At 52.5% G+C, this 16,870-nt stretch overlaps 1 long non-coding RNA gene across 4 annotated transcripts in view; it reads left to right on the forward strand.

Annotated features, from left to right (window-relative positions):
- The window catches only part of LOC102461580 (uncharacterized), a 128,202-nt gene that overhangs the window by 51,659 nt on the left and 59,673 nt on the right, over nucleotides 1-16,870 (forward strand). For all 4 annotated transcript variants that reach the window (XR_012896696.1, XR_012896699.1, XR_012896697.1 and 1 more), the window contains exon 2: nucleotides 15,625-16,146. This is a non-coding gene — a long non-coding RNA (uncharacterized LOC102461580). The remainder of the gene's footprint in view (nucleotides 1-15,624; nucleotides 16,147-16,870) is intronic.

Consider the following 16,870-nt stretch of genomic DNA (forward strand, 5'->3'; position numbering starts at 1 on the left):
AGGCCTGTCCACGGAATTCTAGCGTGGCCTAGGGGATAGGGCATTGGCCTAGGAACTTGAGGGGTGTAGGTTTGAGCCTGGCTACCTCAGGAGTGTTCTCTGTGCTAGCATTAGTTGCTCCACTAGGAAGGCAGGATAAGGGATGCCCTGCCAGTAGAGGAGGTTGGTTGGGTTCTGGAGTGGGATCGGGCATTGGCTTAGGTACTTCAGGGCTGCGTGCTCATAACCAGGGCCAGCAGCCTCCATCCTACACAGGTACCCTGGAGCAAGGCTGGGGGATGTTTAAAAGGATCCTGGCTCAGCAGTTCTGTGGGCTGCTGTTTTGGTTTGGACTCATTCAGGTGTTCAGACCTGTTGATAACCTTCCTCACCAGCACAGAGGTAATCTCCTTTTTTGGGGGATTCCCAAGCAAAAGGTCATAGGCCCAGTGGTCACAACAGCCTCCCCGCCTGGCGTCAGTCTGGGATAGTTTGCGCACCTCCAGCTCAGACCCTACCTTAACGGGAGTGTCGTGATTCTCGCGCTCTGCTCTGCACCGGAGGATTGCGTCCAGTTCTGGGTGCCACCTTACAGGAAAGATGTGGACAAATTGGAGAAGGTCCAGAGAAGAGCGATACAATGTATACAGGTCTAGAAAACGTGTGACCTATGAGGGCAGATTGAAAGAATTGGGTTTATTTATCCTGGAAAAGACTGAGAGGAGACATAACGTCTTTCAGGTACCTAAAAGGGTATTAGAGGAGGGAGAAAAATTGTTCTCCTTGGCCTCTGAGGATAGGTCAAGCAGCAATGGGCTTAAATTGCAATAAGGGAGGTTTAGGTTGGACATTAGGAAAAATTTCCTACCTGTCAGCGTGGTGAAACACAGGAATAAATTGCCCAGGGAGGTTGCGGAATCTCCATCATTGGAAGCATTTAAGCACAGGTTGGACAAACATCTGTGATCTGACGGTGCTTGGTCCCGCCGTGAGGGCAGGGGACTGGACTTGATGACCTCTCGAGGTCCCTTCCAGCTCTAGTGTCCTCTGATTCTGGATTGACAGTCGTGTGTGGAAATGCCTTTCGGTGTGTTCGGGAAAGGGCTACGGGATCCGTAGATGAGACGCTCGAGACATTCGCATTATTCCGACGCGCGTGCTGCAGCTTGGCTCCCCATGTGCCGCAGCCCCTCCATGATGTGCGTCTGTCTAACCTGCCCCCCTCTCCCTCTTTGCATTTGAATTGCTTTTAACCCCCCCTCTCCCTTGTCTCACCTCAAAACCAGACCCGGGATGGCAGCCCATTGCAAATGCATGGCAGAGCCCGGTCCTTTTGAACTAAAAGGATTTTCTCAGAGGCTAAGTTCAAATGTAGGAACGTTATTTATTTATCATCCCATTATGTATTATTCATTTATTTAAAAAATGGATGGCAGCTGCCAGCCTGCTGTTTAATCACCAGGCTAGGGAGAGACGGACAGGCCGAGACGGTGACTTGGGCCACTGATAACCTGGAGTAATTACATGCCACCGGGATCTGCAGCTTGCTAGAGATTTGCTTTAGCACAGAAAACTCGGTACGCAAATAGCCCCGCTGCACCCTGATGTCAGCCAGGGGACCCCCCCCCCCTTCTCCAAAGGACAGGAAGTGGAGCTTATTCCCTTTTATTCAGCTTTGGTAAGGCCACATCTGGGCTACTTCTACAGTGGCATGATTTTCCGGAAATTCAAGCGGCTAGTGTAGATAGCTGGCAAGTTTTTCCAGAAAAGCGGCTGATTTTCTGGAAAAACTTGCCAGTCTAGACACAGCCCTGGAGTATTGTGTCCAGTTCTGGACCCCCCCCTATACAAAAAGGATGTGGATGCATTGGAGAGGGTCCAGCGGAGGGCAACCAAAATGATTAGAGGGCTGGAGAATATGACTTATGAGGAAAGGCTGAGGGAGTTGGGTCTGTTTAGTCTGCAGAAGCGAAGAGTGAGGGGGGATTTGAGAGCAGCCTTCAACTTCCTGAAGGGAGGTTCCAAAGAGGATGGAGAGAGGCTGTTCTCAGTAGTGACAGACGGCAGAACAAGGAGCAATGGGCTCAAGTTGTGGTGCGAGAGGTCCAGGTTGGATATTAGGAAAAACTATTTCACTAGGAGGGTAGTGAAGCATTGGAATGGGTTCCCTAGGGAAGTAGCGGAGTCTCCATCCCTAGAGGTGTTTAAGTCTCAGCTTGACAAAGCCCTGGCCGGGTTGATTTAGTTGGGATTGGTCCTGCCTAGAGCAGGGGGCTGGACTTGACGACCTTCTGGGGTCTCTTCCAGTTCTATGATTCTATGATTCTATGAGTGAGTGGCTGGAACAGTGGGGCTGGCTGCAGGGTGGGACCCCTGTGGGGGCATCCGTCTCAGGTACAGTGCGTAGGATACTAGACTGGATTCAAGCCCATGCTCTGAGTGACCTTGGAGCAGGGCTGAGAAAGAAGTGGCCCGAAGTCCAGATGCGGCCCAGGGGCCGGATTCGGCTTGCCTAACACTTGGCGCTTTCTATTTATATCTCGCTGCCCATGCCACTGAATTTCCAGGAGGATACTATTGAAAGGGCTCCTGGCTCCAGTCGAGGCAGGAGCGGCGAGCCTTTTAAATAGCGGCTGCCAGGCAACACAGTAGTGGCGAGGCCTGGAGCTGCAAGCCCTTGGCTGTGCTTTTAATTCAAAGCCTCCGGCCCCAGAGCACTCTGAGGGGCGGAGGCTAGACCCCAGCCCCGCCCCTTCTGCCCTGGCCCCGCCCCTTCCAGGGTGGAGCCGCCCGTGACCATGCACCGAAATTCATTAAGAGGCCCCGCCCTGCGAAAATGATTGACCACTCCCGCCTTAGCCGAGTCTCTTGGTCTCTGCGCCCCGCTTCCTGTCTGCACAAGGGGGGATAAACAGCTCTGCCCTGCTCCCGGGGGTGTTGGGAGGGTCAAGATTGGGAGGGGCTTGGATGCTAATTGGAGCCGTACAAATTCTGCCTCTGGCTAGGACTCCTGGGTTCACTCGCCCCTCCTCCTTCACATCCCAAGTGGCAAGGGAACGATCGGGGGTTCCGGCACAAGGAGACTGGGACTGAGGTTCCAGACTCCCCTGGGTGACTTCGCATTTCATCTCTCCCAGCTTCCCTTCCCCACCTGCAAAACGCTTCCTTTGTCTGTCTGCAGGCCCTGTACGTGCAGCTCCAAGCACAACCCCCCGCTCTGTGGCGGGGGGGAGGGGAGATTTCTAGGTGCCGTCAGAGCCCAAAAATAAATACAGAGGGTGACAAGGGAGAAAGTGCAAACTTCTTTTTTAACTAAAGAATCCAGCCTCTATTGGCTGTTTTGGCCCTTGGCCCTTCCCCCCAGCTCTGCAATGCCTTTCCGTGCCTCAGTTTCCCCATCTATGACAGGCGGAGGCTGATGTTCGCTCTCCTTTGTAACATGCACTGATGTCTATGCAAGCACTAGGCATCGGTAGTGCCTGTAAAGAGTTCTGGAGACCGGGATCCCGGACAGATGTTGGTGGGTGGCCCAGGGAAGGGCAGGAGTGTAGCGTGTATGATCAGATGGGGCTACAAACAAACACAGGAGCCCTAGGTGCTGTGCCTGGCTCTGCCAGAAATGTGCAGGGCAAATCCCATAGGTTTAAATTTTCCAAAGTCGCTAGGGACTGTGGGCACCCCAACTTCTGGCTGCCCCACCCCAAGATCTCTGGCCTTCAGGTTCAGGAGCAAATTAGCCCTTGCATGTCCCCAAGTGACTCTTGAGTGGGGGGTGCCCAGAGCTTCTGAACGTTGGCGTTCCCCCAAACATTAAGGCTTCCAACATCCCCGGCTGCTGAGAATGTAGCCTGTGCCAGCTCTGTGCCTCAGTTTCCCCAGCTTTGAAGGGAGGATTGCTCTGGAGGAGCCTACTAGCCAGTTGCCTTTTGCCTCTGTGGCAGGTCACCTGCCTGGCTTAATTAACGTGCAAAGGACGAGGACTCTTCCAAGGAGAGGCCCCAAAGGAGCCCAAAAGGCAGATGAGACATTCTGGCATCCAAGCCTCCTCCAGCGCCAGAGTGAAGCCGGTTCCCCCCCGCCCTCAGTCCATGCACACTCGCCCCTCTCCCACCCGCTTGCCCTGCTTTGGACTTGCTCTAATTGAGACAGACTCGGCCCCGGCCTCCCTCATCTCCCCCCGGAGCTGAGCGGCTGCTCCTTCCCTAGGGGGGCACATTGTCTGCGCCAGCCTGGTGGATGTAATCCCTGACCCTGAACAATGCTTCCCCACCCCCGCTCCCAGGGAAAGGGCAGTCGCCTCCCAATGAGATAATTACTCTCCAGGCCACCCTAATCACCTTCCAGTCCAGCGTGGGGATCTACTTTCTGCTGTCTGGGAACATTCCTCCTCCCCTCCTCCCCTCCGAGCCCTCCTGCCTCTGTCCCTGCAGCTTCTTCCTCCCTTTTATTTGGTCTGTTACAAGAGGTCGGAGCCTCCCCGCCTGCCACCCTTCCTCGTGGGCGGAGGGCGCGCCAAGCACGGCCAGTGCTGGAGTGCAGGGGCTGATCCTGCTTGCACCAGCGTTACGTGTATTTACACTGGTGCAAATGGCAGCAGGGAGCCGGACCACAGTGCTTTACACCCCCGCTTTGCACTGGTGTAACCACGGTGCCAGGCACTGGGGAATTGCGCCCAAGGGCAGGAATAGCAGCAAGGGGGCTGTAGGTCACGACTCAGGTTTCCCAGCCCAGAGCTGAAATAGACGGCGATTGTGAGTGGAGACCAACGTTCCCTCTAATCTTTTCCATCCACGTGTGGAATAATTTTTCCAAGGCACGTGCGGATGTGCACCACCAGGAGAAACAAAACCTAGCGGTGGGCGTGCTGCTGATCAGCTGGGCAGCATTGGAATCTCTCCTGAGCAGCTGCCCCAGCGCCAGCTTTGTGGGAACACCAGTAGGGATGAAAGGGTGTCAGGAGAGCTGTCTGTAGGGAGACCAGCAGCGGAGCTGCAGGGAGATGCCGGTCTGGGGGTGCAGAAATGCACAAGGCGAGCGGGGATTTTTTTTCCTTGCCCCTGCTAGGCCTGGCTCTGCACCTAAGTCTCCTTCCTACAATCTTCCCTTCACCTCCCAACTCGCATCTCTCCCCGTTTGCATTGCAATCCACCCTGAGGTCTCCCCGTCCGCAGCCAGTTACAGAAGAAGAGTCTCTTCCCAACCACTGCTCTGCTTAGGAAGAGAGAGCTCTGCTGAGTCAATGAGTCCGGGGAAAAGCGGCCGCTTCTCTCCTGGCTGTGGCTAGTGCCGAGGGAAAACTCAGTCCCCGGAATCTGAGCGTTATCGGGGCTGACGCGGCAAGAACGTTCTGTCTCCAAATTTCGGTGTTTCAGCGAAATCCCACCCATGGCGTCAGTGATCTGCTGGGAAGCGCTGCACTCAGCACGCCGCGGCTCTGTCTACACTACCCCGTTATTTCGAAATACCTCCCGAAAGAACTATTTCGAAAGAGCGACAGAGAACCCTTGAAATCAGTCCCCTTAAAGTGGACACGCCACCTCAATTTAGAGCCCCAGGAAACACCAGGGAGTAATTACTTTGACTGACTCTGGGGAGTCATTATTTCGAAATAGCAGCGGCGGCACGGCAGCACTAACCCTATTTCAAAAGAGCCATGTTGAAATTGGCGTTATTCCTTGTAGAACAAGGGGATATCGTTATTTTGAATAAACAGGCTTGCTGTGTGGAGGCTCACTTTGTTATTTCGAAATAACTGTGTAATGTAGACATGCCCTGAGAGTGTAAACCTCCCCCTCGGGTCCTTTCCTAGGGGGTTAGAATCATAGAATCATAGGACTGGAAGGGACCTCGAGAGGTCATCGAGTCCAGCCCTCCGCCCTCAAGGCAGGACCAAGCTCCGTCTACACCATCCCTGACAGATGTCGATCTAACCTGTTCTTAAATATCTCCAGAGAGGGAGATTCCACCACCTCCCTCGGCAATTTATTCCAATATTTGACCACCCTGACAGTTAGGAATTTTTTCCTAATGTCCAATCTAAACCTCCCCTGCTGCACTTTAAGCTCATTGCTCCTTGTCCTGTCCTCAGAAACCAAGAGGAACAAATTTTCTGCTTCCTCCTTGTAACACCCTTTTAGATATTTGAAAACCGCTATTATGTCCCCCCTTAATCTTCTTTTTTCCAAACTAAACAAGCCCAGTTCATGAAGCCTGGCTTCATAGGTCATGTTCTCTAAACCTTTAATCATTCTTGTCGCTCTTCTCTGTACCCTTTCCAATTTCTCCACATCTTTCTTGAAATGTGGCGCCCAGAACTGGACACAGTACTCCAGCTGAGGCCTAACTAGTGCAGAGTAGAGCGGCAGAATGACTTCACGAGTTTTGCTCACAACACACCTGTTGATACAACCTAGAATCATATTTGGTTTTTTTGCAACAGCATCACACTGTTGACTCATATTCAACTTGTGGTCCACTATGACCCCTAGATCCCTTTCCGCCATGCTCCTTCCTAGACAGTCGCTTCCCATCTTGTATGTATGGAACTGATTGTTCCTTCCTAAGTGGAGCACTTTGCATTTCTTTATTAAACCTCATCCTGTTTACCTCTGACCATTTCTCTAACTTGCTAAGGTCATTTTGAATTATGTCCCTATCCTCCAAAGAAGTTGCAACCCCACCCAGTTTGGTATCATCTGCAAACTTAATAAGCGTACTCTCTATCCCAATATCTACATCATTGATTGGATTCTGGTGCTTCTGCTGGGTAGTCATCTAACAAAAAAAACCAGGTCTGATCTGACACAGCTTCTGCCTTGGTCTCAGCTGGGAGCTCTCAGGTACGTCTACACATTGCAAAGAAGGGGTGTTCTTAATTCGGATTAAAAGAACAGTGAAGATGCGTCGCCTTGACTTTATGTTGCATTCAAGTCTACAGGGGATCCCAAGTGAAAGAGCACCCATGCAGGGACGGTGGGTATAATAGGCAGGGGAAGGTGTTACCTTCCCAAACCGCCAGCCTAGCCCCACCCAGACTCCGCACCTACTGTAGGCATAATGGGGGCAGAGTGGTGCTGCTCCAAGCACCCACCCTCCCCGTGTTGGGTGGGAGTGGCCTGCCTCCTGGGGAGGCGGGGCCTTGGCTAAAGAGGCGGGGCTGGAGGCTGGCCAGACTTTCCTGAGCTCCACCAAAGGTTAGTGTTTGGGGTTGTGTCCTGCTAGAACAACGAGCCAATACTAATAAAGCCCACATCATATCTTCCAAACTTCCCCAGGATTTGGGGGTGTCCAGATCTGGACTCCAACATGCCATGGAGTTGGCATTTAGGGAATGTGATGCAGGCCGATCCTTGACAGAGACTCTTCCAATGTCACTTGGAGCAGGCAGGGCCTGTCACTTGTTTTCTCTGCCTTCCTCAGCTCTGCCTTTGCTCAGTGATAAAAAACTTCCAGTGCGGGAACCTCCCCCTTGAAAGGGAAACTTAGTTGGAGAAGCTGGTAGCAGGCTCATTCCACTGGAGTTCTCTAGCAGGAAGCTTTGCTTGTCTGTACCCCAAGAATGCATGAAGATTAGAGCCAGTCAGAAAAATGCCATCACCTTTTGGTGCTTGAAAATGGTTCTGAGGCTAAACCAGGGAAATTCTGGGGAGAAAATGTCCCTTTTTTCATCGGAAAAAAAAATCAGATTGTCATAAAAAACGGAACATCCTTCTGAGGTTTATTGGGGAAGTTGGTACGTTTTGGTCTGACCACTGAGATTACAAAAATTAACCAACGTTGTTTATACCTAATCCGCCTACCCAAAACTGTCCAAAGAAACGCCCCCTTTTCATTTCCCTCTGAAATTTTTCACAGAAGGGAAATCACGTTCTGATTTTTTTTTCTTCTTCTTATGAAACAGCCTCCTACACCCTGCTCAGAAATGGCTCTCAGATGTGATGCTTGGTTACCTAGCTAGAGATGATATTAGTAATGTGTCAAGGGCGGGGGCGGAGGGGGGACAAATATATCCCTCCAGAAGGAAGCAGGACCTATTTGATCTTTGAACGGGTGGCCAAAGTTTTGCCTGTTTGTGTATGTGTGTGTGTATGTGTGCGTGTGACATCCTCTTCTTGGAATAGCTACGTGAGTCAGCTTGGAATGTCTGTATGAGACAGCTGTGCTCCTCCCCAGCATCAGCAGCCAGTCAAACACAGCTGCAGAATATCTGCTGCTGCTGCTGCTCCCGATGGAGAGAAATGTGCTGTCATCAAGCTATGCATTGCGTTGGCATGCAGCTAGAAGGAAAAAAACCTCCCTCTGCTTACCGAGGTGCATGTGATATGTATGACTGGCTGAGCTCAGCTGCCGATGGTTCATCTGGAGGAGCTGGAGTTTAGCTGTGCACTAGCAGCATGCTTGTGTGTGTGATATGTGAAAGCCAATTAGCACCTGATGTGAACCTCCCTGCCCCCATTAGCCTTGGTAGGCCAGTCGCTGATCATGAGATAGCTGTGCTCCTCCCCAGCACCAGCAGCCAAACACAGCTGCAGGCAGATTTCCCGGCTTCTCCCACCTCCACAGCGTGGTTTGCACCATCCCCACAAAGCAGGGCTTCTCCAGGCAGGTACTGCCCTTTTCATCTGAGAGAAAGCAGCGAGCCATGTCTGTCCTCACAGTCTGGGCTTCTGTGGGTGCAAGGCCACCTGCTCCAGGTCGGCTCTCCCTGGGAGAGTGAGGCCCATCGCTGACTGCCGAGCCCCTCGTGCAAAGGGAGTGTGAACGGGAATCTCCCTCTCACCAACTTTGCACGAGTGCCCTGAGTGAAGGATTCTGGGTAGCTTGGTGCTCCAGATGTTCCTAGGGTTGCCAGATGGTTTAACCAAAAATACCGAACATCCTCCCACCCCCCCAAAAAAACCCACCAGGGAAAAAATTCTGTTGAAGGGGAAAAAAGGGGGGGGAACCAAAGTTGTTGAGAAAAAAATAATAATAATAAAACACCATTAAAACAGCATGGCACCTTTCAGAGTATGTGCAGAGTCAGAATGGGATAGGAACAGGGGAGGAGTTGAGCACTAAGACCCAGGGAAGGCATTTCTTCCCCTTGGTCTGAAGGCTTTTTGCTGGCAGCCATTTTGTTTTCTTGATCAAGCCAGAATGCAGCTTCCCTGCGGAACCAGGTAAGCAGGGGGTCCGGAGGCTGGGGGTGTCAGGAGCCAGGGGCTGGGCCCAGTTGCCGAGTGTGTCGTAGGGTTGCCAGGTGTCCAGTATTTTCGTCTCCTGGACAGGAAAAAAAATCAGAAAATACTGGACATTTTAGGTGTCCGGTATTTTCTGAATTTTTTTACAGAACAGGAGGTGAAAATACTGGTCTTTCCAGCTCAGTACCAGACACCTGGCAATCCAAATGTTCTTTGAGCAAAAGTCCGGGTAGCTCTTCTCATCAGTCAATGCCCTGAGCAGGAGGTGAGTGTATTCATAGGGGACTGGTCCCCTGCTTCATGAAACTGACCTTCCGACAGTAACTACTGGCAGTCGTGGGAGCAGCTCCCGATTTTACACCAGCATAAGGAGAGAAGAATTGGGTACTAGGTATATAGCCTGTCAAGACTATTCCCCTGTCTGGCACTCCTAGTGCAGCAGGAGGTGGGCCTGCAAGAGACCTTCCAAACTACCTTGCCTCTATAGGCTTCTGCTTTAAAAAAAACTCCCCGAGGTCACAGATTCCCTGACCTTGGGAGATAGGTAAGCAGGGGGTCCGGGGGCCAGTTAAAACCCCCCTTTCTTCTTGAACCCAGGAAGAAGCACTTGGAACTTTTCCCAGAGAGGTCCCCCAAGCTCTTTTACCACAAGAGAGTTTGGAAAAACAAAACAGAAATCCAACTGTAATCTTTGATAGCCGACCTCTCGGTTTTAGGCATGCATACTTAGACCTGTTACCTTCCAGGACACAAGAATCAAATCATCGGCTGTGTCTAGACTACAAAGTCCTATCCGAAAAAGATACACAACAAAACCTGGCAAGCCCCAGCCTCTTGTGAAGGGCGAAAGGGGGCAGCAAGCTGGGCCCTGCTTGGAATGGGTTGATGCTTTTAGGGTACAGCTAGACTGCGGGGCGGAGGGGGAGGGTGGAGGGTTGGGATCATATCCCGGGAAAACTCCGCCGCGTCCAGGGATCGTGTTTGCTCTTCCGCCTTTTTGTTTGTTTGCGGAAGAGCAAACACAGAGCTCTTTCAGAAGCCCCTGTGTTCCTCGTTCCACAAGGAAGAAGGGGGCTCTCGAAAGAGGGTTTTTCCCCCAAATTTGGCCCAGTCTAGACGGATCCTCGCAGTCCAGTGTCAGAGAGGTGCTGGGGAATGGGGGATCAACGGAACTGGCGGCAGAGGTCTAAATGCCCGTTTTCCCTGCATCCTGCCACTAGGACTGCCAGGAAGGTGGGAGTTTTTTACCCGCCTTTCCCCACAGGCTGTACCCTGTTACAATCAGAGCAATGTCACAGAGAAGCTTAATCCCCTGCCAGTCACTCAGATCAGACGAGGGTCTCGAGGCAAGGCAGCAGCAGACCCGGGACGAGAGAGAGCAGGCAGGAGCAACCAGGCCTCAGGAACTCACCACAGAGGTGGGCAGCAGCTCCCTGCATGAGCTGGTGCCGCGGGGAGTTAATTTTAGCGTGTTCCCGCGTTCCCTGGCACCACGGAGGGCAAGGACACACGCCAGGGCCCTGCTGCACCATTCAGTCCAGCTGTGAGATCAGAAGGGGGGCACTTTCCCGCAACACCACCGCCCCCCTGTGTGCTGGGGTACCCGACTAGGTGAGAAGCAGGCAGCGGAGCATCAGACCCGCCTTTAGGCCTCTTCTGGCCTCCCCATGTGCCCAGGGTTGGCAAGGAGGGGGTGGCAACGGTGGCGGGGGAGGGAGGGAGTTCAGATGGGTCTGTCCGTGCAGCTCCTGGGCGTTTACCGAGGGGCGGGGGGAACGTTCCAAAGACGCGTTTCCCTCGGCAGCGCTTTGAATATTTATAACTGGGTGTGGGGGCAAAGCGGAGAGAGGAGGGAGGGGGAGGAGGGGGGGCTGGCCCCAGCCCCTCCCTCTCTCTTTCTTGGCTGATCCCCCCCTGACAGACAAACACAGTTTTTCTCCCAAACAAAGTCCTCGTCCAGCCAGGCACACAATGCCCTGCCATTATCCAATGGGGGACAGAAAGGAGGGGTGTGGGCCGGCTACCTGCTGACAATGCACACAAGGGGCGAGCGGAGACGCCCCTATTGTGTCTGATCAGGAAGGGCCGAAGCCCATGTCTAGGCCCGTCATGAATGGGACCATTGTGTGTGAGTTCTCCGTCTTCTCAGCACCCACCTTCCTTCCTCCCCCCTCTGCTACAGCCCTCGGTGCCTGCGGCAACCTTCCCAGGAGAGCACCAACGCATAGAGCAGGAGCTGCCTTCTCTGGGCCTAGAGGCTTCCTTTGGTGGCTTGTTTGTTTGTCCGGTTTCCCAGCCTTCTCGCAAGAGGGAGGAACAAAATCTCTCCTGTTTCAGGGAACGTGGGGAAGGACCGTGGCTCTTCCATCTAAACTCATCACTGTCCATCTTGCAGATGCTACTGGCCAGGGGTGGCAGGAGCGGACGGGTTAGGATGTTGAGGGACTGAATCAAGAGGGATGTATTAGCAGGAGCGCTGTAAGCGAGACTCAAGAAGCCATTCTTCCACTCTACACTGATTAGGCCTCAACTGGAGTGTTGGGTTCCGTATTGGGCACCACATTTCGGGAAGAATGGGGAGAAATTGGAGAGGGTCCAGGGAAGAGCCACCAAAAGGATGAATGGTCTAGAAAACGTGACGTAGGAGGAAAGACTGAAAGACCTGGGTTTGTTTAATTGAGAAAAGAGAAGCCTGGGAGGAGGGGGGGGGGGAACAGGGTAGTAGTTTCAAGTGGATGAAAGATTGTTGCAAGGAAGAGGGAAAGAAATTGAGGGGTGCTCAGCAGAGTATCAGAGGGTGTGTCTAGACTACAGAGTTTTGTCGACAAAAGTGGACTTTTGTCGACAAAACGATACCTGCGTCTACACTGCCGCTGAGTTCTCTCGACATAACGTCGACAGAACTCAGCAGTTTTGTCGACGGCGGTAAACCTCATTCTACGAGGAATAACGCCTTTTATCGACAGAGTTCTGTGGACAGAAGGCGTTATTACATCTACACTGTCCTTGGCGTCTACACTGTCATGTCAACAAAGCGGCTTGCTTTGTCGACAGAACTGGATGTCGTCTAGACGCTCTTTGTCGACAGAAGCTTTGTCGACAGCATCTGTCGACAAAACTTCTATCGACAAAAGCCTGTCGTCTAGACATACCCTAGGACATTGGGGAAAACTTTCTAGACATACCCTAGGACATTGGTTGTTTCGGGTGGACATTGGGGAAAACTTTCTCCTGGGCAGGGTGGTTAAACTCTGGACTGTATCGCCGAGGGTGGTTGTAGAATCTGTATCAAGGGAGGCTTTTAAGAGCAGGTTAGACAAACAGCTCTCAGGGATGGTCTATATCAGGGCAAGGCGAGATGCGGCCCGAGGGCCGAATCTGGCCCACCTAACACTTTGGCTGCATCTGGCCGCTTTCTATTTATATCCTGCTGCCTGTGCCACTGAATTTCCAAGCAGTGGCTTAGCCAGCAGGATCCTATTGAAAGGGCTTCTGGCTCCTGGTTGTGGTGCTACCCCTGTAAGGGCAGAAGCCGCAAGCCCTTTAAATAGTCGCAGCAACTCCGGGCCTCCCGAAAGGCTAGGGTCTATATCCTTTGGCTAGGCTGCTTTGGCCAACAGCCTCGTCCTAGCTTTTCACCAGCACCTGGGCATGGCTCTGCTCAGGTCCTGTGCTCATCTCTTACTCCCCTGACGATATCGGAGTTATCCCTTGGAGCTGAGCCAGTTTAAACGAGATCAGAACCAAACCCGCCAGCTTCTTCCCGCTTCCTTTCCTCTGCTGGGGTTCCTTGGTCTCAGGGCACCTCGTGCTTTCGTGTCTCGAGACTTCCCCCACTCCCATGTACAGAAGAGGAGTGAATGGACCCCCCCCCCCCCCGGTTGCTGCCTGAGTGTGCTGCAGAGGAAATAGGGGGACTCCAAGGTTCCCAGGGAGAGACCTCCTGGGACGCAAGGGTCGACCGAGGCCCAAGGATAAAACATCTGGTTTTGCCGGGGTAGAAGGTGGGGAACCCCGTACATTCCAGGAGTGAGAAAGAGGAATCTGTTTGCAATCTGGAAATGTAACCAGAAGGCCAGTGGCCCTCTGGCACTGGGCCCTGGCTTTTACTTGCTGCTCTCTGAGGCTCCGGCTTGAGAAGTCCAGGTTCCCACGAGGCACCTTGAGTCCCAGGTCACTCGGAGAGAGAAGCGCCCTCTAGTGGACCGACCTTAGCGATGGGAAGCACGAAATTCTGAGCTTCAAACTTGAGCTCTGATTGTGGGCGAGAGTCACCCTCTATGCCTCAGTTTCCCTATTTGTAAAATACGGGTGTGAGCTTTATTTACCCACCTGAGTTAGGCTATAAAGATGAATTAGTTAATGCCTGTAGGTGCACGGAGGCTAGGGTGATTCTCCCCTCTACGAGGACATAGATAAAGATTGAGGGGTGGGGAATTCTGCAGTGGGGACAGGGGGAGTGCCGCATTCTCCTCATTCTCCTTGCAGGGTGGGAGGAGGCTTCCCGCGCTCCCCTGCCTCAGGCCCTGATTGGCCTGGGGGTGGGGGAGCATGGGAAGCCTCTTCCTGCCCTTCCAGGGGCATGGGTGCCTAGTGGGAAGGAGGGGGCAAAGGGGCTCACCCACCCCCAGACCAATCATGGTCTGGGGGTGGGGTAGCCCAGAAGCATACTGGCCCCGCCCCCTTCTGGTTTAGGCCCACCCCTTCTGGGCAGCCTGGGGTCACTTCAAAAATTTGTGAAGTGGCCCCTGTTGCCCACCCCTGTGCTAGGGTTTCAAATCCCAGTCACTCCGGGATGGAGATTTGAACCCACAACCTCAGTATGCAGCACAGCTGTTTGCAAAGGTTGCTAGCTGTGTCAGGTCATGCAGGAGCCAAGACATGTGTCTCTCAGTTGGGAGCAGAGTTGAGTCCTGGAGTCAGCCACAGCTGGTAGATGGTACCAGATGGGGTGTGTCCAGATCTCTTACTGTCGACCAAACATTGAAGTCAGTGTCGCTGCACACACTTACACCAGCTCTGATTTTGCCCTCAGTCTCTTTCAAAATCCATGTGTGCTGGGGAAAAGTTAAGGCTCTGGACAGACAGTGCCTGGAAGATGCTCTCCATTTAGCCCTTTTCTTATGCCTCCATCTCTCTGGTAAGCAAGAAAATGCTAGCCCTGCAAGGGTTAAATGCACAGCTCACCTCTTCACCTTCCTGTGAATGCCATGAAGAATAGGTTAGCCCCAATTCTGGGCTCTGGACATGTGAAATTGACAACAGGTAAATACAACAGGGGTACATTTAACTGCAAGCCCTAAGCTTCACGATTTCTGGGAAGCAGTCTCAGCATCAGAAACAGCTGTTTGAGTTTCCCCAACCTCTGATGTCAGTGTCACAGAATAACGCTCCTGGAGAATTCCCAGAGAAGTCATCTCAAAACCCAGCCTCTGCCTGCTTCTTGAAATGAACAGGTCATACGGGAACCCTGTTCCAAAGTCTCTTGTCAGTCATTTCAGGAGATGTGGGGAAAAGTTCCCATCCAGAACTGAAGCCCTAAAGTGGAACTCTCTTTTTCCATGTCTTGTTTCCAGGTGGGACGTGTTATAATGTAACACATAGACACCCTATATAAAGACCAGTGAGCTTTTGTTTTAGGGTACGGTTTACGTGCTGGGTCAGAACTTACCAGATACGCAGCTTTTGGTTTAGCAAACTGATTGAAGACACATATTTAATAGGGTAGTTAACCTAGGTATGATCCATTGATCTGAGAAAGCCTAGGTATATGACTCCCAGTCCATTTTGCGGTTGCAAGAAAGAGCCTGTACTTGTCAAATAATTCCCCTGCTGCCGTGATTTCTCCCACATCCTACCTCGTTTGGCTGCTCGTTGTATAACTTTTAGGTGGCAATGTATGCTACATACAGTGGTGAAAGGAACTTAACATTTCTTACAGGCACTGTCCTATTGCAACACGGGTCCCTGCCAGCTCTGTAAATAGCTCCCCGCTGGCTTTTGCCGCTGCTCAGCCAGCTCTTGCCGGAGCTGCACTCCATGGCATCCTTTCACCTCTGGCTAAGTGCATTGTTTTTTCCTCTGCCAAGGCCTCACCCAAGAGGGGGAGAAGAGCCTTATGTGGCTCTCTTGATTTTTGAGTGACTCTCTTGATTTTTCGGAAGCTAGACACCTGGGTTGGAGTTTGGCTGTCTGCAGCTTGAGGGAGCAGGGGAAAATCTGCAAAACCTCTTGGTCTGAGGGGCAAAATCAGGGTCCAGTAGCAACATGACAGTTCTCTAGCTTTGCTTCCTCATTGGAGGAGGTAAGAGACCTCGAAAGGAATCATCCTGATGCGCTAAAGCGTGAGATCAGTTGGGTAGCAGGAATGCAGGCCTAGTTGAGAGGCATGTCCTGAGTCCTTGCTTGGTTTTCACCTTCTGTAGGACAGCATTTAACCAGCTCTTTGTCTGTTTTTCTGTAGCCTCTTGCAGAAGAGGACAACAACCAAAATTACCACCACCTCTGGATGCAGTCCAGCAGCAATCCTGGCCGGGGAAGAAGCACATGCACATCAGGTGGGAAATAAAGAACATTGGAACACACAGGCTTTGAACTTAGTAGCGGCGAGGGCTCTGTTTTCCATGCCGGAAAGTGACCTCCAACCCAGCACAGATGTACCGCCTAGAGGTGTGTGCACCAGCCACACACGGGCAAGATGCCCCCTTTCCACAGTGTGGACAGGAGAAAACAAATGGCGATCAGGGTCTGCGTTAGAGGCAGGTTACGGCTCCCCAAATGTGGGGTGGCCCGGACGTTTCCCAGCTATGAGGAATTGGCTGGTCAGAATGTTGTTGTCTTCTACTGGCAATGCTTTGAGTTGCTTTTGAGGACTGGCGAGCTTGGCTGGATAACTCCAAGGCCAGGATGAAAGCCTGGGGGAACCAAGGAGGGATGGCGCTACCTTGACGTCCCTGTAGATGCTAGGGGCTGTCTCTTGCAGAAGGTAAGCCTCCGTTTTTCTTGCATTGCTACTACCTACCCACACCTGCTCCTAGGTGAATCCCTTCCACCAATCCCTAAATCCCCAGGAATTGTCCAGACACATGACACCTCGTGCTCTTAGGAAAGGTAGGTCTTTGCAGTGGGGAGCAGGGCAGACAAGACAGAGCCTGGAGCTACAGGTTGCATCTGGAGAGCAGAAGACTTAGGGGAGGGGGTAGAGATGCAAAGCAACGGATGCAAATCAGAGAGTGATGGGCGTGAGGAATCGTGCTGCTCTGGCAATTCCCATCATACACATACAACTCTTTGGGGACTCTCTGGCCTGTGGCTCAGCTTCTCTTGTGTCGGTGGGAGGGGCATTTGTTGGATCTAGGATCTTGGCTTTCAGGCCCCTCTCTCTGCCACATGGTGGCAGCCCATTGGCAGTGGGAGCAGGAGTTAAGGCTCCCGAGACTGGATTTGGAATGGGATGGAGGGAGCAGGATTTTAGACGTCCCAGCCAATGGGAAGGAAGTATGAGCTAGACCGTGTGCCAGCTTTCTGTCGCGGGGTGAATGTCACCCAGGAGTTCCCAGTAAGCTGTGTGCTTGGGCAGCCACCCAGAAGAGATTCAGGTGCGGCCCAGCTGATTCGCAGAGTTTTGTGTTTCTCTGAGTGGTGCACATTTGCCCATGCCTTGGTGCACATAAAATTATTCTGCACCAGGCTGGAAAAGATTAGAGCGA

This window comes from Pelodiscus sinensis, chromosome 19, assembly GCF_049634645.1.
Source record: "Pelodiscus sinensis isolate JC-2024 chromosome 19, ASM4963464v1, whole genome shotgun sequence".
NCBI lineage: Eukaryota > Metazoa > Chordata > Testudines > Trionychidae > Pelodiscus > Pelodiscus sinensis.